The following is a 27,141-nucleotide window of genomic DNA, read 5'->3' as shown; positions in this document are numbered from 1 at the left end:
CCTGGCCAATCCATGACATCCTCAGTCAGCAGTATCACAACTGTCTTCTCTCAYCTCTCTACAAAGACACCCAAAGACACACTCTGACAACCTGGGAAGAGAGGAAGGATTCGTCCCAAATGGCACCCTATTCCATATATAGAGCCCTATTTTTGACTAGTGCACATTGGCTCTGGTCAAAAGTAGTGCACTACAWAGGGAATAGTGGGGTATTTGGGACGCACATATAGACGTGGTGTTCAAAGTTGAACAAAAGGTAAGGGAGGTAAATTTAGTGGTTAACTGTTTTACTTTAAAWTCATAATATGACAGTAGGTATCTAAATTCAGAATGACAAAACCTGGATAAAGGTTTAGAATGGCTTGTAGTACATCTGTATGATAACTGTTAGCTAGTATTCTAGTTCAGTGGTTCCCAAACTTTTGAACCGTGGCACACCTTGACGGGATAAATTCTGTCGCACACCTAAACTTTTCCTAATAATGTATTTAGTGGTAATGATCTCCATCTCATCTGATCCATACTGCAAATCATCCATTTTCTGTAACAAACATTTTTCATAGATTAAATAGGGTTTATTCAAACTATTTTCATAGTTCCTTACTAATGATGGTTAATTTGTGTGTACCCCTTTAAGAGTCTTACTTTTGAACAGAAGGTCTAGAAATGAGCTGTATTCTGCATTGTGAAGGTGCAACCACAGCCACAAAGCCATCCTCCGTTTGTTTCTTTGGCAGAGGCTGTGATATGCTAAGCCGCACCAGACTTGCCACTGCTAATGGTTCTCACAGGCAAAGTAGAATGATACAAATGACTTTGCTGGTCGTGCACGCCCCTCAAATTATACAAATGTAACAACAGCTCCAGTGCACCGGACTTGAAAGATACAGATGTAACCATGTGTGCCATGGGGCGGCAGGGTAGCCTAGTGGTTAGAGCGTTGGGCTAGTTACCGAAAGGTTGCAAGTTTGAATCCCTGAGCTGACAAGGTACAAATCTGTCATTCTGCCCCTGATCAAGGCTAACCCACTGTTAAATAAAGGTAAAAAATTCAATCACAGGAGGCTGCTAAGGGGAGAACGGCTCATAAATGGCCAGAATGGAGCGAATGGCATCAAACACATAGGAACCGTGTGCGATGTATTTGATACCATTCCACTCCAACCATTACCACCAGTGTGTTCTCCCCAATTAAGGTGGTGCGTTCTCCCCAATTAAGGTGCCACCAACTTCCTGTGCATTCAATGTATTATCTGAGTGGAATTGGTGCTCCTGTGTCAATATCTCAAGGTCATTCCACAGGTCACGTTTATAAGTGAGTGTTTTCCCCAAAAATATCAAGATTAGGAGAAGTTTCATGGCACACCTGAGAGTTCCTCAAGTCTCACTGAGGTCAAGTCTCTGAATACCACTGTTCTAGTTGTACACAAATGTTTCAAATGTAACTATGTTAATTCAACTAGAAATTATTATTTGGGCTGTTTATCATAGTGTAACATTAAAACAGATTAACATGCCCCACCAACATTAGACAACTATACAGAAAACATGCTGAAATAAGTACATCAAATCAATGACGAGAGAATAGTCAGATTAATATATAATTGACATAGACTTGGTGTGGTAGCAGGAAGATTGGAATGCTGTTCACCAAGAGGTTGTGAGTTCAAATCCCACGTGAGGACATGTTAAATAATAATTACTGTGTAAATGAACATGCACAATGTAGTCATGCATGTCAAAATACGTAAGTTGAAAACATTCTGTGTCAACAGCGTGTGTAGGAGATTGCAAAGCCTTTTTTAGTTAAGATGCCCAAATAATAATTTCTAGRTGAATGAGCATATTCAGTTGAGCAAGCACATAAGTTCACTGAATTTTTGCCTAGGAGTCCAGGTAACACTGACCAAAATGTTGAGCAAACTAAAAAAGGCTTTGGAACCAGCTACTTAATAATAATGAGTTTGAACAACTAGATTGTTTTTAGAGTGTGGTAGAGCAGTATTCAGCTGGAGTATTTGCTCAGTTTGTCACCAGCCAAGCAGTTATGTGAACAACAGATACAATATTTTACAAGATCCAGCTYTAGTGACCATCTGAGTGACTATCTGAACRTTGGCTTCACCTTATGAGAACTGCTAGCAAAGAACTTCAGAACATGTAAAAACACTAGCTTTGGTTTCATGCTGCCACCTGTTGTTCATAGTGTAACAGTGCATTCTACTGTCTTGCACCTCCACAGTTTAACTTGTTGATGAAGGTTATTCATGCATCTGTGTGATTAGCTTTTTGTGATGTATAGCTTCATGTAAATGCTCTCATATGAGGTGGCTTAGAAAAACGCGTAAGAAACAGGACAAGAAACATGCTCATACAGGTCCCCAGGGGGCACTACTGACCACCTGGTGAATTTGTGTTGACTACCAGGGGCTATTATTCCACATAACCTGCTAACCTCGGTCTTGCGTTGGTGATGGGAATCATTGTGGACTTCATTGAGAGATACCATTCCTAGAACTTAAGTGAATATTTCAATGTCTCTGCTTCGGGAAATGATACGATAATGTACAGATAATTGTTTTAAAAACGGGTACAAAGCTGTAATCACGACTCTTAATGATGTATTCTATGATGGCACCCTTAAGCTCTTTCCTCCAATTGCAACAAGACTCTGGTTTACCACATTCACAGTTTTACCATTTCCTTCTGAGCTTTATTAACTCGATGTCCTTTTATAAGGATGGATCTGGCCCTAACAAGCAGGAAGGAAAGAAAAATCATACTCCATGCTAGATCCCTCAAAAATAAGATAAGCTACATAGGGGCAATTCCACGGTAACTAAATGGTGCTGAGACTCAGACTTTTCACATTAAAATGTTTGTCAAACAAAACATAATGATTGCAAAGTTAAACAAACCACACAACTCTATAAACAAGGACTACTTTTAACAATTTCCACAGAAAATTGTCCACTCCCAAAAAGACGGTTTGTGCTGTCATTCTGTTATCAAACTTTGGATCTACACTATTCTTCATCAGTGTTTTGTGTCAAATTTTCTGTGGAAATTGCTGATATACAACAGCCTTTTCTCTTCAGGCAAGGTCAATACGGATGGTAGAAAACATGCATGACAGAAAGACCATGGGGTGACCATCGATAATTGTGAATGGCAAGCTATTCTTACCAATTCGAAGACAATATGTTGTTCCTATAAAACTCACAAGCAATAGTTTAAAATGATACATTATTTACAAACTACACRTTTTGTCAGAAGTAAATATGACCCTGCTTGTTCTGGTGAACTTCCCAAAGGTAAGCAGCACAGAGGTTAATAATTAATGTTAATTAATTAATGATAAGGATTTCTGTTGGAAAGGGACATTTCAAGCATTTTGGGCTCTCCCGTTGGTCTACACTCGACTAACCCTTCCTTATGGAATTTATGAATTTCACGTGAACATGTGATCTCGTGTGATCATGTCACGAGATGGATTGTTAGATGAGGGGATAAGTTGGTGGCGGGTCTGTGTGATCAGACGCACCTGCAGCCAGTTGGTTAATCAGACTGGTAGCTMGGGAGGGGCTGTAATTTCCTTTAAAAGCCCTGTGTTTTGTGGTGTTTGGGGCTGAGATGCAACATCTCGTGCTAACATGACACTACATGTGAGCACACAATCTCGTGAAATAAATGTGACGGCAAAATTTCAYCGTGATACCATGAATATGAAACTATTTTTACAGCAAAATGATGACATTAATGTGAAAGGACATTATGGTGCTGTATGATTGGGACTCAACCTTGCTTGGGCTTTGAACTCAGAACCACTTGTTGCTACTGTAGCTACCTGAAGTTCRTGCTGCGCCACCAGGTCTGAGGACATAATGGACATCGGCTATGCATTATTGCCAAGAATATACTTCTGCACTTTACCTAAAGTACCTACCACGCCCCTGCTTACATGGGATTTCCACTCATAACTTCTCWGTTGCTAGCAACCTGACATGTCCTGTTACAGCGCAGCTYTACCATCAGATCTGTGAGCYTGAAAGAGATGTGGGCCACAGACTTATTGGTAAGACTGCAATTATTCAATTTGCTAAAAGCTGCCCAGAATCAAGCAAATAATTGTCCAATTATCACCACCATAACATTAACGTAAAATTAMCAGTCCTCAAGACACTTGACATATGCATGAATTCTTTGGGGATTTAAACTTGCAACAATGCAAATAGTCCAGGTAGCCATTTGATTAGCTATTCAGAAGTCTTATGGCTTGGGGTAGAAACTGTTAAATTAAGAAGCATTTTGGACCTAGACTTGGCGCTCTGGTACCACTTGCCATGCGGTAGCAGAGAGAACAGTCTATGACTAGAGTGGCTTGAGTCTTTGGCAATTTGTAGGGCCTTCCTCTGACACCGCCTGCTATAGAGGTCCTGGATGGCAAGAAGCTTTGCCCAGGTGATGTATTGGGCCGTACACATTACCCTCTGTAGTGCCTTGGGGTCGGAGGCCGTCCAGTTGCCATATCAGGTAGTGATGCAACCAGTCCGGATGCTCTCGATGGTGAAGCTGTAGAACTTTTTGAGGATCTGACCCATGCAAAATCTTTTCAGTCTCCTGAGGGGGAATAGGCGTTGTTGATAGTTTGTTGGTGATGTGGACACCAAGGAACTTGGAGCGGACAGGAGGGGACTAAGCACTTACCCCTGAGGGGCCACAGTGTTGAAAATCAGCGTGGCAGATGTGTTGTTGCCTACCCTTACCACCCGGCCCATCAGGAAGTCCAGGATCCAGTTGTAGAAGAAGTCCCAGGGTCCTTAGCTTAGTGATGAGCTTTGAGGGCACTATAGTGTTGAACGCTGAGCTGTAGTCAATGAACAGCATTCTCACGTAGGTGTTCCTTTTGTCCAGATGGGAAAGGGCTGTGTGGAGTGCAATAGAGATTGCGTCATGTGTGGATCTGTTGGGACGGTATGCACAATGGAGTGTGTCTAGGGTTTCTGGGATGATGGTGTGGATGTGAGCCATGACTAGCCTTTCAAAGCACTTCATGGCTACAGACGTGAGCTCTACAGATCGTTAATCATTTAGGCAGGTTACCGRGGTGTTCTTGTGCACAGGGACTATGGTGGTCTGCTTGAAGCATGCAGGTATTACAGACTTGGTCAAGGACAGGTTGAAAATGTCAGTGAAGACACTTACCAGTTGGTCAGTGCAGGCTCTGAGTACACGTCCTGGTAATCCGTCTGGCCCTCCGGCCTTGGGAATATTGACCTGTTTAAAGGTCTTACTCACATCGGCTACGGAGAGCGTGATCCCACAGTCGTCCGGAACAGCTGGTGCTCTCATGCATGCTTCAGTGTTCTTGACTCAAAGCGCACTTAGAAGTTATTTAGCTTGTCTGGTAGGCTCATGTCACTGGGCAGTTCGCGGCTGGGCTTCCCTTGGTAGTCCGTAATAGTTTGCAAGCCCTGCCTCATCCGACGAACGTCGGAGCCGGTGTACTAGGATTCAATCTCAGTCCTGTATGACGCATCTGCGTCATCTGACTACTTCGSTATTGAGCGACTCACTGGTACTTCCTGCTTCAGTTTTTGCTTGTAAGCAGGAATCAGGAGGATAGAATTTGCCAAATGAGGGAGAGGGAGAGCTTTGTACATGTCTCTGTGTGTGGACTAAAGGTGGTCTCGAGTTTTTCTCCCTCTGGTTGCATATGTGACATGCTGGTAGAAATTAGGTAAAGCTGATTTAATTTTCCCTGCATTAAAGTCCCCGGCCACTAGGAGAGCCTTTGGATGAGCATTTTCTTGTTAGCTTATGGCCTTATACATCTCGTTGAGTGCAGTCTTAGTGCCAGCATCAGTTTGTGGTGGTAAATAGACAGCTACGAAAAATATAGATGTGGTGTACAGCTTATCATGAGATGCTCTACCTCAGGCGAGCAAAACCTCGAGACTTCCTTAATATTAGATTTCGCACACCAGCTGTTATTGACAAATAGACACAGACCACCACCCCTTGTCTTACCGGAGGCAGTTGTTTTGTCCTGCCGATGCACCGAAAACCCAGCCAACTGTATATTATCCATGTCTTGGTTCAGCCACGACTCAGTGAAACATAGAATATTACAGTTCTAAATGTCCTGTTGGTAGGATAGTCTTTAACGGAGCTCATCCTGTTTATTCTCCAATGATTGGACATTGGCCAACAGGACGGATGGTAGAGGCGGGTTACCCACTTGCRGATGAATTCTCACAAGGCACCCGGACCTGCGTCGATTGACGGGGATCTGGGCCTGGTCTGGTATCAGCAGTAAATCGTTCTCGTCAGAGTCGTTAAAGAAAAATCTTTGTCCAGTTCGGGGTGAGTAATCGCAGTTCTGATATCCAGAAGCTCTTTTTGGTTATAAGAGACAGTGGCAGAAACATTATGTACACGTTACAAACAACARGAAAAAACACAAAATTGGTTAAGAGCCCATAAAATGGCAGTCATCTCCTCCGATGCCGTTACTGAAGAGGTTATTGTGCATTTTCCAGTAACTTAATGGAATTGCCAGAAGTTGCTGTGCATTTGTCATTTCTACATTTATTGCAAAAGTCACAATACATTACTGACAAAATGTTGCCAGTAACCTACAGTAACCTTGGGGCATTCTACAAAATGTTGCCAGTAAACTTGCTGCCACTAGCAATCTTTACAGCATGCACATAACTTGCTGATTGGCAGCATACTGTAACATGTAAAATGTCACATGTGAAAACGTGTTAAAACGTGTTTTTGGAACACTTCAAATGTGTCATTTTACATGTGAAAACGTGTTTTTGGAACACTTCACATTACTATTCAAATATATATTTTTAAACTTCACGTGATCATGTTCTTCACATGTGCAATCACTGTTCAGCTAAACTATGACCACACCACAGTTTGAACTCACAAGCTGTAGTTATAAGGCATACTGACCTTTCTGCTGCACAAAAAAGTCGGTAGAATTCCCATACACATTCAATACCTAAAATGCATCTCTGCACTTAGCAAAGGACTGCCATCTGCACTGCTTTTTAGTTCAAGGTTAATCAGACTTTTTTCTCATCAATGAGTACATGAACTCATTTCAGCAATTTAAAGGTTTTCTGTATAGTGGTGTAATGTTGGTGGGGTATAAAATTCAGTTTTAATGTTACACCTGAATCACTATATGTATATATAGTGTATATATAGACAGTGCATTCGGAAAGTATTCAGACCCATTGACTTTTTCAACATTTTGTTACATTGCAGGCTTATTCTAAAATGGATTGAAAAAAAATCCTCATCAATCTACACAAAATACACCATTGTCCTGTTGGAAGGTGAACCTTCGCCCCAGTCGGAGGTCCTGTTCGCTCTGGAGCAGGTTTTCATCAAGGATCTCTCTGTACTTTACTCCGTTCATCTTTCCCTCGATCCTGACTAGTCTCCCAGTCCCTGCCGCTGAAAAACATCCCAACAGCGTGATGCTGCCACCACCATGTTTCACCGTAGGGATGGTGCCAGGTTTCCTTCAGATGTGACACTTGGCATTCAGGCTTGGTTTCATCAGACCAGAGAATCTTGTTTAGATGGTCTGAGAGTCCTTTAGGTGCCTTTTGGCAAACTCCAACGGGCAGTCATGTGCCTTTTACTGAGGAGTGGCTTCCGTCTCGCCACTCTACCATAAAGGCCTGATTGGTGGAGTGCTACAGAGATGGTTGTCCTTCTGGAAGTTTCTCCCATCTCCACAGAGGAATTCTGGAGCTCTGTCAGAGTGACCATCGGGTTCTTGGTCACCTCCCTGACCAAGACCCTTCTGGCCTGGTAGCCAGCTCGGTTAATAGTCTTGGTTGTTCCAAACATCTTCCATTTAAGAATGATGGCGGCCACTGTTGTCTTGGTACCCTTCCCCATGTCTGTGCCTCGACACAATCCTTTCTAGGAGCTCTACGGACAATTTCTTCGACCTCATACCTTGTTTTTTGCTCTAACATGCAATGTCAACTGTGGGACCTTAATTTGCAAAAATTTCTAAAAACCAATTTTCCCTTTGTCATTATGAGGTATTGTGTGTAGATTGATAAGGACATTAAGAATAAGGCTGTAACGTAACAAAATGTGTAAAAAGTCAAGGGGTCTGAATACTTTCCGAATGCACTATATATATACACTACCGTTCAAAAGTTAGGGGTCACTTAGACATTTTCGTACATTAAAATAACATCAAAATGATCAGAAATACAGTGTAGACATTGTTAATGTTGTAAATAACTATTGTAGCTGAAAACAGCAGATTTTTATGTAATATCTACATAGGCGTACAGAGGCCCAGTATCAGCAACCATCACTCCTGTGTTTCAATAGCACGTTGTGTTAGCTAATCCAAGATTATCATTTTAAAAGGCTAATTGATCATTAGAAAACCATTTTGCAATTATGTTAGCACAGCTGAAAACTTTTGTTCTGATTAAAGAAGCAATAAAACTGGCCTTCTTTAGACTAGTTGAGTATCTGGAGCATCAGCATTTGTGGGTTTGATTGCAGGCTCAAAATGGCCAGAAACAAAGAACTTTCAGAAACTCGTCAGTCTATTCTTGTTCTGATAAATGAAGGCTATTCCATGTGAGAAATTGCCAAGAAACTGAATATCTCGTACAACGCTGTGTACTACTCCCTTCACAGAACAGAGCAAACTGGCCCTAACCAGAATAGAAAGAGGAGTGGGAGGCCCCGATGCACAAGTGAGCAAGAGTACAAGTACATTAGAGTGTCTAGTTTGAGAAACAGACGCCTCACAAGTCCTCAACTGGCAGCTTCATTAAATAGTACCCGCAAAACACCAGTCTCAACGTCAACAGTGATGAGGCAACTCTGGGATGCTGGACTTCTAGGCAGCAACCCCCTTATAGACTAGACCACTGGTTATATCCTGGGCTAATGGGGCACAGCCTGCACTGAGACGTCATCCTGAAAGCTCTGGTAAAGCCTCGGATATCTCCACCARTCCCGCAGAGTACCAGGACCTCCTGGAGGTTTTCAGTAAGGCTCGCGTCACTTCCCTTCCTCCGCATCGTCCCTACGGCACCACACCGCCTCATGGGCGGCTTTATTCCATGTCTGTTCCTGAGACCAAGGCCATGGAGGACTCTCTGGCTGCTGGGAGCATTCTTCCTCCCCTGTCGGCGCAGGGTTCTTCTTCGTGGAAAATAATGTCAAGCCCATGCGTCCATGTATAGACTACTGAGGCCTCAATGCATCACGGTTAAGAATCGTTATCCTCTACCACTCCTCTTCTCGGCTTTTGAATCTCTCCAGGGGGCAATCATCTTTTCCAAGTTGGACCTTCGGAACGCCTACCATCTAGTTCGGATACACAAAGGAGACAAGTGGAAGACAGCCTTCAACACAGCTAAGGGACACTATGAGTACCTGGTCATGCCGTTTGGACTCACCAACACTCCCACAGAGTTCCAAGCCCTGGTCAATTATCTGCTCCGTGGCATGTTTGTCTACCTCAGCGACATCCTTGTTTTTTTCCCATTCTGCTCAAGAACATGTCCTCCATGTTTGACAAGTCTTCCAGTGCCTACTGGAGAACCAGTTGTTTGTGAAAGCAGAGAAGTGGGAATTCCATCGCTCCACTATCTCTTTTCTGGGATACGTCATCACTGAAGGGAATGTTCAGATGGATCCTGAAAATGTTAGAGCGGTGGTGGATTGGCCCCAACCCATATCCAGAGTGCAGCTAACTTGCTAATTTCTACCGTTGCTTCATTCATGGCCCCAGCACCCTGGCTTCTCTCCTCTCTGCACTCACTTCTCCCAAGGTGCCATTCACATGGTCGCTCTGTTGACAGGGCGTTTTTGGACCTTAAGCATCGGTTTACTATAACCCCCATCCTCATCCTTTCGGATCCGTCCTGTCAGTTTGTGGTRGAGGTCGACGTTTCTAGAGTGGGGGCATTGGAGTGGGTGCCGTCCTGTGGGGGCCGTCCTGTCCCAGCGTTCTGCCCAGGACCAAAAGCTGCATCCCTGTGCCTTCCTGTCCCGTTGTCTCAGTCCCGCTGAGAGAAACCATGACATAGGAAATTGGGAACGTCTGGCGGTCACGATGGCTTTGGAGGAGTGGAGGCACTGGCTTGAAGGGGTGGAACATCCATTTTTGGTGTGGACCGACTGTTGGGCTCCGTTATTCACGAGATTCAACGTTACCATCTCCTACCGCCCAGGGTCCAAGAATGTGAAGCCTGACGCTCTCTCTCGCCTGTATACAGTAGTRCCGCTACCACACCTTCTGACTCTGAGACCATCCTCCCTACCTCATGTCTTGCAGCTACAGTTGTCTGGAGTATCGAAAGCCTGGTCTGCAAGGCACAACGTTCCCCAGGGGGGCCCGGCTAACTGGACGTTTGTCCTAGATTCGGCCCGGTCTCCGGACCTGGAATATTCGTCGCCGCATGCACGGTATGTGCTCAGAATAAGACTCTGCTGCAAGCTCCGGCTGGCCTCCTTCAACCACTCCCTGTCCCTCATCACCCCTGGTCCCATATCTCCCTGGACTTTGTCACTGGGCTTTCTCCATCTGATGGCAACACCACAATCCTTACAGTGATGGATATGTTCTCTAAAGCCGCCCATTTCATCCCCCTTCCCAAGTTACCTTCAGCCAAGGAGACGCCCCAGATCATGGACGTCTTCCAGCACGTCTTCCGAATCCATGGACTCCCTGTCGACATAGTCTACGATGGTGGTCCTCAATTCTCGTCCCGATTCTGGAAGGGGTTCTGCACCCTCATTGGGTCGTCGGCCAGTCTGTCCTCCAGGTTTCACCCTGAGTTCAACGGGCAGTCGGAGTGTGCCAATCAGGACCTGGAGACGACTCTTCGGTGCCTCGTCTCGACCAACCCCACCACCTGGAGCCGGCAACTTGTGTGGGTAGAGTACGCCCAGAACACTCTTCCCTGTTCGGCCACTGGTCTCTCGCCTTTCGAGTGCTCTGTGGGTTATCAGCCCCCGCTCTTCCCTGAGCAAGAAGATGAGGTCAACTTACCCCCGGCCCAGATGTTCGTCCGCCACTGTCGGTGTWCCTGGAAGAAAGCTCACCACCGGACTCCGGCTCCCTGCTATCGCCTCTTGGAGAGGGTATGGCTGTCTACGTGGGACCTGCCCCTCTGGGTGGAGTCTCGTAAACTTTCCCTCTGTTTTTTTGGTCCTTTCTCCATCTCTAAAGTCCTTAGCCCCTCTGCTGTTCATCTTCTGTTGCCCCGTACCCTCCGTATACATCCCACTTTTCATGTGTCCAGGATTAAGCCTTTGTCTTATAGCCCTTTGTCTCCTGTTTCAAATCCCAAGCAAGGACATGTTGAATAATAATTACTGTATGAATAAACATACGCAATGTAGTCAAAGTGTGCTAAGTATGTAAGTTGACAACACTGTGTGTGTATCATAACAACCCATTTTTGTTTGTTGTTTGTTTCCTGTGAAATCTCATGTCAAAATTTGAGTCCACATGTGAAAAGTTATGCSATCACGTGAAGTGTTCCAAAAACACATGATTTCACATGTTGAAAATCTACGTCATTACATGTGAATTGTTCCAAAACACATGGTTTCACATAATTTCATATGTGCAAAACATATGGAAATGTCATGTGAAATCATGTGATTTTCCACATAATGTGTTTTTTTTACCATAAGGGCTTTATTGAAATGTCATATACATAATTTTTTTTCTAATGTGGTACGTTGACAGATGAACAATTCTTCCATCATGGATCGATGACGCGAAACCAAACCCTTCCTGGTAGCTCAGAAACCTGTTGTGGTTGTTTCCTTTGGAAAGACTGACTTGTCCTCAAAGTGAAACTTGCTGAGCCCTGTAGTTCTGTTTATAGGAAATGAGTGTGCAAATAAATMATTGAAGGGGATCGCCAACTCATGATCCATTTGGTTGTTGCTGCCTCTGTCAGGTTAAATTAATTTTGTGTGCAAAGCTGTCACCAATGAAAAGTGTGGCTACTTTGAAGAATCTAAAATCTAAAATATATTTTGATTTCTTTAACACTTTTTTGCTTACTACATGATTCCAAATGTGTTAATGATTCCAAACTTACGACTGGTGCTGTATACATTTGAAAAGTTTCATTCCAAAACGCTATGTCTATTTTCAGAAATGTTGGCAAATTAGTTTTTATTGTTTAAAGAAAATATGAAAGAGATTGCTGTGTTTTGTTTTACTATCTAATCATGGAACAGGGTTTTTGAATGACAGACATGCATTTGTTTAGAAATCTAACACTTGATGGTAATAATTTTTCAGGGCAAAATGCTATACAGTGCCTTGCAAAAGTATTCAGACCCCCTGGATTTCTTCACATTTTATTGTGTTACAAAGTGTGATTAAAATTGAATTAATTGTAATTAATTTGTCAATTATATTCACAAAATATTGTAATGTCAAATTGGAAGAAAAATGGACCCACTCTGTGTGAAATTAGAGGGGTTGACATGATTTTTTAATTACTAACCCTTCCTCTGTCCCCCATACATATACCATCTGTAATGTCCCTCAGTCAAGTTTTGAATTTCAAGCACAGATTCAACTACAAAAAAACAGGGAGCTTTCGAAAGCTCATAAAAAAGGGTGGTGATTGGTAGATGGGTAACAATAAAACAATCTGACATTGAATATCTCTTTAAGCATGGTCTAGTTAATAATTATGCTGTGCATTATGTATTAAACCGCCCAGACACCTCAAAGACAGAGTTGTCCTTCTGAACTAAGCAGCAGGACAGGAATGAAACTGCTCCGGGATTTTACCATGAGGTCATTGGGGATTTTAAAACAGTTACAGAGTTCAATGGATGTGATGGGAGAGAACTGAGGATGGATGAACAACATTGTAGTGACTCCATAATAATGGCCTAAATGACATAGCGAAAAGAAGAACACAAATACACAAAACTTGCATCTTCTATGCAACAAGGCACTAAAGTAATACTGCAAAAACAAGGCAAGGGAATACACTTTTGGGCATAAATGCAAAGCTCTATGTTTGGGGCAAATCCAACAAAACACGTCGCTGAGTAATTGCCTCTATTTTCAAGCACGGTGGTGGCTGCATCATGGTATGGGTATGCTTGACATTGGCAAATACTGGGGAGTTTTTCAGAATAAAAGGAAATGGAATAGGGCTAAGCACAGGCAAATTCATAGAGCAAAACCTGCTTCAGTCTGCTTTACACCAGACACTGGGAGAGGAAATCACCTTTAAGCTGGTCAACAACCTACAACACAACGTCAAGTCTACACAGGAGTTGCTTATCAAGAGGACAGTGAATGTTCCTATGTGGCCAAGTTACAGTTTTGACTGTAATTTGTTTGATACAAGACTTCAAAATTGCTGTCTAGCCATGATCCCCAACATCTTGACAGAGCTTGAAGAAATGTTGAAAGAATAATAGGCAAATATTGCACAATGAAGGTGTGCAAAGCTCTTAGAGACTTACCCAAGAACACTCACAGCTGTAATTGCTGCCAAATGTGTTTCTAACATGTATTGACTCAGGGATCTGAATACTTATGCAATGACTATATTTTAACATTTTATTTGTATTAATCTTTTTAAAAATCACGTTTGACATTATAGAGTATTTTGTGTAGATTGTTGACCAAAAATGACACTTAAAACCAATTTAATCACACTTTGTAACACAATCAAATGTGAASAAATCCTGAAAGTCTGAATACTTTTACAAGGCAATGTATATTCGCCTCATTCTCAGAGAAATAAGTAGATTTTACACAGTCAAATGAAACAAATAACTACATGTTTAATAAATAAATTACAAATGGTACATTTGAGACATCGATATTAAGAATGTTTAAAAAACAAACATTAAATAAAGTAATATGAGATCTGTATGAGGACGCGGCTAGGGATGCCGTCTGGGCCGGCAGCCTTGCGAGGGTTAACACGTTTAAATGTCTTACTCACGTCGGCCACGGAGAAGGATAGCTACCAAGGACTGTGGGCTCTACTTCTCCGTAGCCGATGTGAGTAAGACATTTAAACGRGTTAACCATCGCAACGCTGCCGGCCCAGACGGCATCCCTAGCCGCGTCCTCAGAGCATGTGCAGACCAGCTGGCTGGTGTGTTAACAGACATATTCAATCTCTCCCTATCCCAATCTGCTGTCTCCACATGCTTTAAGATGGCCACCATTGTTCCTGTACCCAAGAATGCAAAGGTAACTGAACTAAATGACTATCGCCCCGTAGCACTCACTTCCYTCATCATGAAGTGCTTTGAGAGACTAGTCAAGGATCAAATCACCTCCACCTTACCTGTCACCCTAGACCCTCTTCAATTTGCTTACCACCCCAATAGGTCCACAGACGATGCAATCATCAAGTTTGCAGATGACACAACAGTAGTAGGCTTGATTACAAACAACGACGAGACAGCCTACAGGGAGGAGGTGAAGGCTCTGGGAGTGTGGTGTCAGGAAAATAACCTCTCACTCAATGTCAACAAAACAAAGGAAATGATTGTGGACTTCAAGAAACAGCAGTGGGAGCACCCCCTTATCCACATCGCCGGGATAGCGTACATATCACTGACAAACTGAAATGGTCCACCCACATAGACAGTATGGTGAAGAAGGCGCAAAAGCGCCTCTCCAACCTCAGGAGGCCGAAGAAATTTGGCTTCTCACCCGAGCCACTGCCTGTTCACCCCCCTATCATCCAGAAGGTGAGGTCAGTACAGGTGCATCAAATCTGGGACCGAGACACTGAAAAACAGCTTCTATCTCAAGGACATCAGACTGCTAAACAGCCATCACTAGCACAGAGAGGCTGCTGCCTACATACACAGACTTGAAATCATTGGCCACTTTAATAAATGGAACACTAGTCACTTTAATAATGTCACTTTAATAATGTTTACATATCTTGCATTACTCATCTCATATGTATATACTGTATTCTATACTATCTACTGTATCTTTGTCTGTGCCGCTCTGACATTGCTCATCCATATATTTCTGTATTTTTTATTCCATTCCTTTACTTATATTTGTGTGTATTAGGTATTTGTTGTGAAAATGGTAGATATTACTTGTTAGATATTGCTGCACTATCGGAACTAGAAGGACAAGCATTTCGCTACACCCACAAAAACATCTGCTTAACCCGTGTATGTGACCAATAAAAACAGATTTGATTTGTATGTAAAACATTTACATTTGACATTTTAGTCATTTAGCAGATGCTCTTATGCAGAGCGGCTTACACTAAGTGCATCCATCTTAAAATAGCTACGTGAGACAAGCACATATCACAGTCAAACATACAGGATATGAACCTTCCATTCCAGCTAAACAACTGATATATAGTGTTCAGCAAAAAAACAGAAACATTTTCAAAAATCTATTAATTACAAATCTGAGAACAGTAATATTTTCCACACACATGAAGGTGCCCATAAGCAATAATTCCTGAGGAAAAAAACACAAATGTGAACAATTTGTGAATATACCGTTTTGGAAATAAACTCTTCATATCTACCATTATTTTTTTGGAAGATGCTTGATGAATTGCCAGGACAATCATACAAAGAAATGGTCAAAAAATAGAGAACTGTAAAAAAGAGTAATGCATTTTCTTATTTGGTTATTGTAATGTTTTACTTTTTAGAAGACTTCGACGTCATTGTTGTTTTGTTTTATGTTCGGTGCTTTCAGAAAGTATACGTACCCCCTTGACTTTTTCACATTTTGTTGTCTTTCTTCTCACCCATATACACATAATACCCCATGATGACAAAGTGAAAACATATTTTTAGAAATTGTTGCAAATTTATAGAAAAGGAAATATAGGAATATCTCATTAGCATAAGTATTCACACCCTTGAGTCAATACTTTAGCAGCGATTACAGCTCTTTCTGGGCAAGTCTCTATGTGCTTTGCACAACTGGATTGTACAATATTTGCACATTATTATTTWAAAAATTCTTCAAGCTCTGTCAAGATGGTTGTTGATCATTGCTAGACAGCCATTTTCAAGTCTTGCAATAGATTTTCAAAACTCTAACCAGGCCACTCAGGATCATTTAATGTCATCTTGGTAAGCAACTCCAGTGTATGTTTGGCCTTGTGTTTTAGGTTATTGTCCTTCTGAAAAGTGAATTAGTCTCCCAGTGTCTGTTGGAAAGCAGACTGACCAAGGTTTTCCTCTAGGATTTTCCCTGTGCTTAGCTCCATTACGTTTATTTTTGGAGAAAAAAAACTCCCTAGTCCCTTCCGATCACAAGCATACCCATAACATGATTCAGCCACCACCATGCTTGAAAATATGAAGTGGTACTCAGTGATGTGTTTTGTTGTATTTGCCTCAAACATAACACTTGTATTCAGCAGATGAAGTTAATTTCTTTGCCACATTTGTTGCAGTTTTACTTTAGTGCCTTATTGCAAACAGGATGCATATTTTTATTCTGTACAGGCTTCCTTCTTTTCACTCTGTCATTTAGGTTAGCATTGTGGAGTAACTATAATGTTGTTGATCCATTTAAAGTCACCATTGACCTCATGGTGAAATCCCTGAGCGGTTTCCTTTCTCTCAGCGACTGAGTTAGAAAGGATACCTGTATCTTTGTAGTGACCTGTATCTTTGTAGGTGTATTGATACATCATCCAAAGCGTCATTAATAACTTCACCATGCAAAGGGATATTCAATGTACCCTTCTTTGCTAGGCATTGAAAACCTCCCTGGTCTTTGTGGTTGAATCTGTGTTTGAAATTCACTGCTCGACTGAAGGACCTTACAGCTGATTGTATGTGTGGGGTACAGAGATGTCGTTCAAAAATCATGTTAAGCAGTATTATTGCACACAGATTATGTGAATTGCAATAACAAAGCAGTTGAATACTTATTGACTTAAGACATTTCAGCTTTTCATTTTGAAATAATTTGTAAAAAATATATTAAAACATAATTCCACTTTGACATTATGGGGTATTGTGTGTAGGACAGTGACACACAATCTCAATTTAATCAATTTTAAATTCAGGCTGTAACACAACAAAATGTGGAAAAGTCAAGGGGTTAGAATACTTTTTGAAGGCACTGTATTTATGTGTGTTTTGTGTATAGGTTTTTGTGTGTTTTGTGTATAGGTTTTATGTGTTACTCTATGTTGTTGTTGGAGACAGTGAAATATTGAAAATGTGAAAGAAACTGGTTGAATGAAAGAAAATGATTCTGAGAAACTGAATTTGAATAGAGTTTGTGATGTTTACTGAGGAATACATCTTTGGACAGAGTTCAATGGGTAGAGGCTCCGGGCGGCACAAACTAAAATGTTTTTGCCGAGCAAAGCTGACAGGAGGGAGGCTCGAGGTCCCAGAACTTGTTAAAAATGTTCCCAGTCAGAACTCTGGGCTCTTAGCCTTGGCTTTCATCCTTATCCACTCACTCTGCAAAACGTTCAGCGCCTCATCGCTCACTCAACACTGAACGCTGCCCAGATCCCACTTCCACTCAGGGGGGTGGACAAGTGACTAACAAGTTCCCCCTGCCCAGCTCTATGCACACACACAAGCACACACACCGCTAGCACTCACACACATCAACACAAACACACATCAACACAGAAACACACATCAACACAGAACACAACCAAACAACATCAACACAGAAACACACACACAAGAAACACACACAGAAACACACACAGAAACACACACACCACACACACACACCAACCACACACACACACACACACACACACACCACACACACACACACCCACACACACACACACACACACACCACAACACAACACACACCACACACACACACACACACACACACAGCCACACACAGGGAACGTAGGCACAGAGCCCAGTGTTCTTGCAGCAGGGTATATGTTTGTCTGTCTGCAGCATCATGTTCTTCTTCTCCTATCGTCTGGAACACCTTGCCTCGGATCTCAGATTTCTACACAGGGACGTTTGACAGGCCCCAGGAGCACCACAATCACTAGCCTGTTTTCAGAGGAGACCCCTGGAGATCAGAGGCCTGGTTGTGCATCCCAAATGTCACCCTATTCCCTATATAGTGCAGAGGCGGCTGCTGAGGGGAGGACGGCTCATAATAATGGCTGGAATGGCGTAAAGGGAATGGTATCAACCACATTTGATACTATTCTGTTCACTCCATTTCAGCCTTTACACTCCATTTCAGCCATTACACTCCATTTCAGCCATTACACTCCATTCCAGCCATTATTATGAGCCGTTCTCCCCTCAGCAGCCACCACTGCTGTAATGCACTACTTTTGATAAAAAAACATACACAAAAATATAGACATGTAGGCCAGAGAAGAATGTGCTGTAATGCTTTAAATGCACTTACAACCTTCATGCCTTATCTAACTAGTACAGATGCCACTTAAAATAAAAAGGAAATAAGTTTAAAAAAAAATGTTTTATTTCCAATTCCCAACTCATGAATGACATTTATACAAATCAGATTGCTGGACGGCATTTGCATACTGTAGCAAATTGCTCTAAAATGTCATGAAGAATTAATGGTTGTGATAGGGTATGGGAGAAATGTTGCTTTCTTACTCTGTGGCATTTTGGCATTTTGAAGCTGAAAGTCGAATAGATTTCATAGATTTTTCAGGATGTTGGATGTCCTCTGGTGCCGGATCCAATGGCATGTTTTATAGTTGGCTCTGCCAACATCTTTCTGTGAAGTCAGATGAAGTGTCTGACACTGTCTATGGTGGCCAGAAACAATAACACTTCCATTATGACTAACTCTAGGCCTAATATAGCTGTTAAATTATTTGATAACATTGGCTAGACTATGCTATTGTACAGCAAATATGACATGTTATCCCTCATCTTTCTGATATGATAAAGTTAACAGCATCACCCTCTCTTCACCTCCAGGGGGCACTACTGTTATATAAGTGACAACCCTGACCGACTTGGAGAGATGCAGCTGGTATTAGAAACTAAATCTTGTACTTCTTTGCCTGAACTGTTTATCTGGATATTCTGCAAGTAGCTCGATAAAGAGTAGTTGCACTGATACAAGAAGGTTTACAAGAATGAAATTAAACATACGTTAGTCTCTTTTCTCAGTCTCCTTTCTGTATGTGATCACATCCTCACTGTTGTTATTTTACATTTTCCAATGAACTCAGTAGAAGTCTATCACCTCTATCACAATGTCACTGTTGGCACTTCCTCCAAACACTTACGTAGAGTAAATGCCACTGGAAGAGTCATGGGCTGTGTCCAAGTGGCACCCTATTTTTGCTCTGGGCAAAAGTAATGCACTTTAATTATTAAAGGGAGGGAATACGGTGGAGTTTGGGACACAGCTGTGGAATTAAAACCATAATAAAATCTCTCTGAGCAAACGTCTGCAGTCATGCCACTGAAGCAAACTACTGGATACACCCTGGGGGCTTATAAAAACTCCATATTTTTCCTCTCACTTCCTTACTAAGCCTCAGACAAACAAAACCACAACGTTGCTTATAAAGTCTTCAGATTTGCTGGTACATATTATGTGCTAATTTGTCCAAATTGAAATTTGACAGAGTTCAGTGTGGCATTTCTCGTAAGACAGCCACATTATTTTACCCTAACATTACCTCTCTAAAGTCTCCATCTAGGCCTTATGATTTCGTCCAGTGGTTATGTAGGCTACATCTCTATATAATAATGATATGCCATTATTCTAACCATCAGGTCCACTACAAACTACAAAATAACTTCAGAGAAAATAGTTCATATGGGATTTGAATTCTTATCCAAAGGTACATGTACACACTTAGAAACAAGGGTTCCAAAAGGGTTCTTCGGCTGTCCCCATAGGAGAATCGTTTTTGGTTCCAGGGTACCCTTTTTGGTTCCATGTAGAACCCTCTGTGAAAAGGGTTCTACATGGAACCCAAAAGGGTTCTACCGGGAACCCAAAAGTYTTCTACCGCGAACCCAAAAGTGTTCTACCGCGAACCAAAATTGTTCTACTGGGAACCAAAAAGGGATCGCCAAAGGGTTCTCCTATGGGGACAGCCGAAGAACCGTTTTAGATTCCAGATAGCACCTTTTTTCTAAAAGTGTGTTTTAAAAAATAGGATAAAGTGGACATATACAGTGCCTTCAGAAAGTATTCACATCCCTTGACTTTTACACCTTTTTTTCAAAGAGTACATTATAGGGTGGTGATTCCTCATGAAACCAGAACAAAGAAAGACCAGGATTTTGGGGATGTTTACAACATTTAATCCATAGAATGGGCCTTTGGAGGAAGGATTGTTGACATATTTGACATTTGTATCTAAAAGCATCATTGAGAATTAATTAAAGCTGGAAATCCCAGTCTGGAACGTTGATATTCCCGTAGAGTATATGATGTTCAACAATATATTAAAACATTTGCCAAATCCAAAATGGTATATTTTCAATATTCATAAATTAATGTAAGAAAATTGTTATTGAAATCAAAATACTACTAATATTACAGAGCAAGCAGTAAAGCTTCATATGACACCAATATCTGCTTTATAGCACCTACAGATAAAAAATGATGGAGTCTTAAAGGAGGCCTTGGAAAGGCCAAAATGTCATAAATATGCCAACTTTAATGAATTATTTCTCAATAATTATTTTAGATAAAAAAGGTCAAATATACAGTATGTCAACAATCCTTCCTCTAATTTTATGGATTAAATGTTGTGAAAATCCCCAAAATCATGGTCTTTTTTTTGTCCTGGTTTGTGAAGAATGACCCTACAGATAGAGGTTTGACCCAAGTATTTAAGATGCATTTCCATCTAAAGGATATCTGACGATTTCCTGTTTTACCCTCTAACTATTAAACTAGCCATGACTGTGGACTGTGAGTAAATGTCCTCGGCGCATGTCTCATCATTATTCTTACATTTATTAAATTAGGATGATTTATGTCTGGCTTGTATGGAGCTCAGTATATTACCTAAACGACTGTTTCACTGAACAGAGGAATCTTGTTAGCTTCTGACCTCCAGAGTCCAGATTATATTGCTCCAGTCCACTATGTCCAATTCAGTGTGTGTGTGGGCAGTGTGTGCCGTGGTGGGGGGGGGGGGGGGMAATAATAATAAATAATAACTTCATAGATATTCATTGTAAAGGGTTTTAACACTGTTTCCCATGCTTGTTCAATGAAACAATCAATTAATGAACATGCACCCGTGGAACAGTCATTAAAACATTAACAACTTACAGAAGGTAGGCAATTAAGGTCACAGTTATGAAAACTTAGGACACTAAAGAGGCCTTTCTACTGACTCTGAAAAACACCAAAAGAAAGAAGCCCAGGGTCCCTGCTCATCTGCGTGAACGTGCCTTAGGCATGCTGCAAGGAGGCATGGGGACTTCAGATGTGGCCAGAGCAATAAAATGCAATGCCCGTACTGTGAGACGCCTAAGACAGGGAGACAAGACGGACAGCTGATCGCCCTTGCCCGAGTTACACCAGGAACGCACAATCCCTCCATCAGTGCTCAGACTGTCCGCAATAGGCTGAGAGAGGCTGGACTGAGGGCTTGTAGGCCTGTTGTAAGGCAGGTCCTCAKCAGACTTCACCGGCAACAACGTCGCCTATGGGCACAAACCCACCATCGCTGGACCAGACAGGACTGGCAAAAAGTGCTCTTCACTGACGAGTCGCAGTTTTGTCTCACCAGGGGTGATGGACGGATTCGCATTTATCGTCGAAGGAATGAGCGTTACACTGAGGCCTGTACTCGATTTGATCGAGTATGGATTTGGAGGTGAAGGGTTTGTCATCGTCTGGGGCGGTGTGTCACAGCATCATTGGACTGAGCTTGTTGTCATTACAGGCAATCTCAAAGCTGTGCGTTACAGGGAAGACATCCTCCTCCCTCATGTGGTACTCTTCCTGCAGGCTCATCCTGACATGACCTTCCAGCATGACAATGCCACCAGCCATACTGCTCATTCTGTGTGTGATTTCCTGCAACACAGGAATGCCAGTGTTCTGCCATGGCCAGCAAAGAGCACGGATCTCAATCACATTGAGCACGTCTGGGACCTGTTGCATCGGAGCGTGAGGGCTAGGGCCATCCCCCCCAGAAATGTCCAGGAACTTGCAGGTGCCTTGGTGGAAGAGTGGGGTAACATCTCACAGCAAGAAATGGCAAATCTGGTGCAGTCCACGAGGAGGAGATGCACTGCAGTACTTAATGCAGCTGGTGGCCACACCAGATACTGACTGTTACTTTTGATTTTGACCCTCCCTTTGTTCAGGGACACATTATTCAATTTCTGTTAGTCACATGTCTGTGGAACTTGTTCAGTTTATGTCTCAGTTGTTGAATCTTGTTATGTTCATACAAATATTTACAKATATTAAGTTTGCTGACAATAAATGCATTTGACAGTGAGAGAATGTTTCTTTTTGCTGAGTTTATATACACTKCCGTTCAAAAGTTTGGGGTCACTTAGAAATGTCCTTGTTTTCCATGAAAACATACATGAAATGAGTTGCAAAATGAATAGGAAATACAGTCAAGACGTTGACAAGGTTATAAATAATGATTTTTAATTGAAATAATAATTGTGTKKTTCAAACTTTGCTTTTGWCAAAGAATCCTCCATTTGCAGCAATGACAGCCTTGCAGACCTTTGCATTCTAGTTGTCAATTTGTTGAGGTAATCTGAAGAGATTTCACCCCATGCTTCCTGAAGCACCTCCCACAAGTTGGATTGGTTTGATGGGCACTTCTTACGTACCATATGGTCAAGCTGCTCCCACAACAGTTCAATAGGGTTGAGATCCGGTGACTGTGCTGGCCACTCCATTATAGATAGAATACCAGCTGACTGCTTCTTCCCTAAATAGTTCTTGCATCATTGTCCTGTTTTAGGAAGAAATTGGCTCCAATTAAGCGCCGTCCACAGGGTATGGCATGGCGTTGCAAAATGGAGTGATAGCCTTCCTTCTTCAAGATCCCTTTTACCCTTTACAAATCTCCCATTTTACCACCATCAACACACCTCCAGACCACCACATTGCCTCCACCATGCTTGACAGATGGCGTCTTTTCATTTTTTCTGCGTCTCACGAGTATTTTTCTTTGTGATCCAAACACCTCAAGCTTAGATTCGTCTGTCCATAACACTTTTTTCCAATCTTCCTCTGTCCAGTGTCTGTGTTCTTTTGCCRATCTTAATCTTTTCTTTTTATTGGCCAGTCTGAGATATGGCTTTTTCTTTGCAACTCTGCCTTGAAGGACAGCATCCCGGAGTTAATGAAGCTGCCTGTTGAGGACTTGTGAGGCATCTGTTTCTCAAACTAGACACTCTAATGTACTTGTCCTCTTGCTCAGTTGTGCACCGGGGCCTCCCACTCCTCTTTCTATTCTGGTTAGAGCCAGTTTCCGCTGTTATGTGAAGGGAGTAGTACACAGCATTGTATGAGATATTCAGTTTCTTGGCAATGTATCTCATGGAATAGCCTTAATTTCTCAGAACAAGAATAGACTGATGGGTTTCAGAAGAAAGTTCTTTGTTTCTGGCCATTTTGAGCCTGTAATCGAACCCACAAATGCTGATGCTCCAGATACTCAACTAGTCTAAAGAAGGCCAGTTTTATTGCTTCTTTAATCAGAACAACAGTTTTCAGCTGTGCTAACATAATTGCAAAAGGGTTTTCTAACAAACAATTAGCCTTTTAAAACGATAAACTTGGATTAGCTATCCCAACATGCCATTGGAACACAGGAGTGATGGTTGCTGATAATGGACCTCTGCACACCTATGTAGATATTCCATTAAAAATTAGCCGTTTCCAGCTACAATAGTAATTTACAACCTTAACAATATCTACACTGTTTTTCTTATCAATTTGTTGATAAGGACATTTCTAAGTGACCCCAAATCATACCTCATCCAAGCTAATTGTTGTAGCATTTTTTTCACCATTCTGATTGATTCAGTTAAGACACGATTCACAATGCAAGACCGGAACATCCTGTGATTTTACAAATCCAGGATACTGAGTAGGTGTTCTGCACCGTGGGATTTTTCTGATTATATTTTATTTCATACGTGGAGGTGTGCAGCGCATGAGATGAATAAAGAACCAAGTCATGCTGAGATGCATACATGAATGTGAATATCTTTAACCACCTACCACCAACCTCCACACATAACTAGCGTATATAATCAGCCAGCCATGAACCTTGATTGTTCTCAGCAGACAGAAATATAGCTGAATTCAAAGCATTCCTTTAAAGCCATAGAATTCACCTGGGATGGGAAATGACCTGAAAGTCATTTTTCAGGTCGGCAGTGTGAGATTTAGTTAAGCCCGTATCCCCTGTGACTGCCTCCCTAAGGTCACAGGAGATGGACAGGTGGGGAGATAGTATGTAAAACTGTTTTACTGATTCCAAGCTTGGGGTTAAATGGAGAAGGTCAGGGCTTGTGGACTGTCTCCGCTCCCAGGGTGACAAAAATGGAACAAATCACACAATCTTTCATGACCGGAACTGTTTACATCTTTACTGTGTTTGATTCCTTGTAGCTTTGAAGACCTARGTCAGGTGTGTCCATGAGATGCTTCCAACCTGCATGTGTATTCCTGTTTTCCTCCTGGTCTGTTGAATTTGATGACCCATATGTCCTTGGAARGTTCCATGCAGTGATGCTGCGTGTYTGCGTGCGTGTGTTCARGTCTGTGTATGTGCGTGCATGTGTGTGTTTGCGTGTGTGATGTTTTCATGACTTTGTATAGAGTATGTGCGTGCACGTGTGCCCCTTTTGCATGGGCTTGTTTGTGTGTGTCTATCCACTTTCCTCCTCCATCCATGGCCTTGAGCATCCTACCCCACTGGGCTAGCTGACAGCCCCGTTCATTTCACTTCCCCAGATGATGCAGACATCATACATTGTATTGGCAGCTGTCAATTCCAATCTATTATTATGGGACGAACCACTGTTTCACACAGTATTCAAATCTAATTAAGATGCTTGGCTTCCTGGACACTGTATACCCACTGCTATTGAGTCGGCCAAAGTGAAGAATGCAAAGTGAAGAGTTTACAAGTGAACAGAATCCCTTTCTATAACATTGCAGAACTGACTGTTCATCAATTTTGTTTTTTTGGGTTGTTTGCGTGTCCATATTTCGAGACCTTGGTTAAGGTCTAATCTGACATTTTTGTCAACAATGAGTTAGTTACATAAAATGTATCTTCAGATGGTTATTCATGTAACATTTTAAGTGAAAACATCTAGGAAGTTATTATCTGCATAAACCCATTTCAACATAGCGCTATGAGGTTTTTTCTACAATCCAATCACGACCCTGAACATATACACACGGACCAATCAGTGTCTTTACCGTCTCCCTCAAGTATGGTCAAGACTAGTCTAGCCAGCAATAATGACATGCAAGCAAAACAAAAAAAAACAGTGTCAGAAATCTTCAAGTAAATGATGTTGTCACATCGTTGTTCAGTGATGACGGTAATTCATCTGATGATCATAACACATGTCTTAATGTATTTGGTCATGTGTTCTGACTATATCTTGGTAAAATAGTGTTAATCTATATTTTATGTACTCAAGTAGCTACTTTTTCTTAAAAACMGAACATGTCTTACTCAGAAGTATCAGAMAGAACCTCGTGGCTGAACCCTGCTTGACATTTCAGAGCCATAAGGTTCCATCAGCGATTGCACCCCCCCACCCCACCAACAAAGAAACATATTTATTAAWGTCTCAGGATTTTGATACTTTGCACTTTATAGGTACCTTCAAGATGAGTACCTTAATGGGTTATGAAAGAAGAATTCACTACACAACAGTTCTGAGATCTGGGATGTTATTATGACCATGCCAGGCATTTAGACACTGAACTAATCGTAATCAATGCCAGATGCCTAAGCATGGATGTGTTTAGACTTTTGACAGTGCTACTATTTGACCTCGCAAAAACTGTACTTTTTCAACTGTCAGGCAATGTTAATAATAACCAATGTTCATGACCTTTATGCAATCACAGTACAACACTTTACAACTGTTTAGACCCTTGTGTAGTTATAGTAGAAGAGTTATCATTTGGAACCCTGACAGAACTTCATGAAATCTCCCTGATCATGTAAAAGTCAACATACTGTACCACCCTACTACAGTAGGTTAAGCCTTAGTCATCAGACAAACTAATAGCTGAACAATAATAACTGCAGTTTCCCAACACTGGTCATATGAAATGCTCTGAGACCTGATTGAATGATGGTGGGGTATAGCATCTGATATAAAGAAGAAAATACAGGGAAATGCTATATGATTAAAGGTKCAATGCGGTTTTTATCTAAATATCAAATCATTTCTGTATAGCAATGAAGTACCTTATTGTGATTGTTTTCAATTAAAATTGTCAAAAAGAAACAAAAATAGCTTCCTAGAAAAATTACATTTCTCAATCAACAATTTTGTTAGGACTGTCTGTGAGTGGTCTGAAAGAGGGGTCTAATTGGAGGAGCCTAATTGGAGGGATGTGTAACCTGAAAACTAGCTGTTATTGGCAGAGAGGAAAATAACTTATATCGCCTGGTGATGTCACCAGGTGGTCCAAAAAACCTACCCAGCCAAACAAGCTGACATTTCAGGTGGTCTTTTCAAAAAGTTCTCACACTAAAAGGGCATTATCATATTTTTCACAATTTCACAGTATTATTCCAACCTCATACTGTCAAATATATGTAAAAGACACAAAATCCCATTTTGAACAGCACTGCCACCTTTAAGTTGTAAATTGTGACTTTAAATAGGTGTTAATGCCAACATGTTTATTTTGAGATATTGCTAATGATTAGCTACAATATAGGCTACTCTCCATAGCACCACTTGAGTTAGAGTGTTACAAGGCTCTGTACTCAGTCAGGTTACAGGAAATGAATCATTTGTAAGCTATGCATTTGTCTACCCTGTTAGACCACATACAGTAATAGTTAAGACATGGCTCTTCTATATAACTTTTTGTACAACGTTACCTTGCACTGCACTGCATCAATT

The sequence above is a fragment of the Salvelinus sp. IW2-2015 genome, linkage group LG14 (assembly GCF_002910315.2).
Source record: "Salvelinus sp. IW2-2015 linkage group LG14, ASM291031v2, whole genome shotgun sequence".
NCBI lineage: Eukaryota > Metazoa > Chordata > Actinopteri > Salmoniformes > Salmonidae > Salvelinus > Salvelinus sp. IW2-2015.
This window is presented reverse-complemented; position numbering follows the sequence as displayed.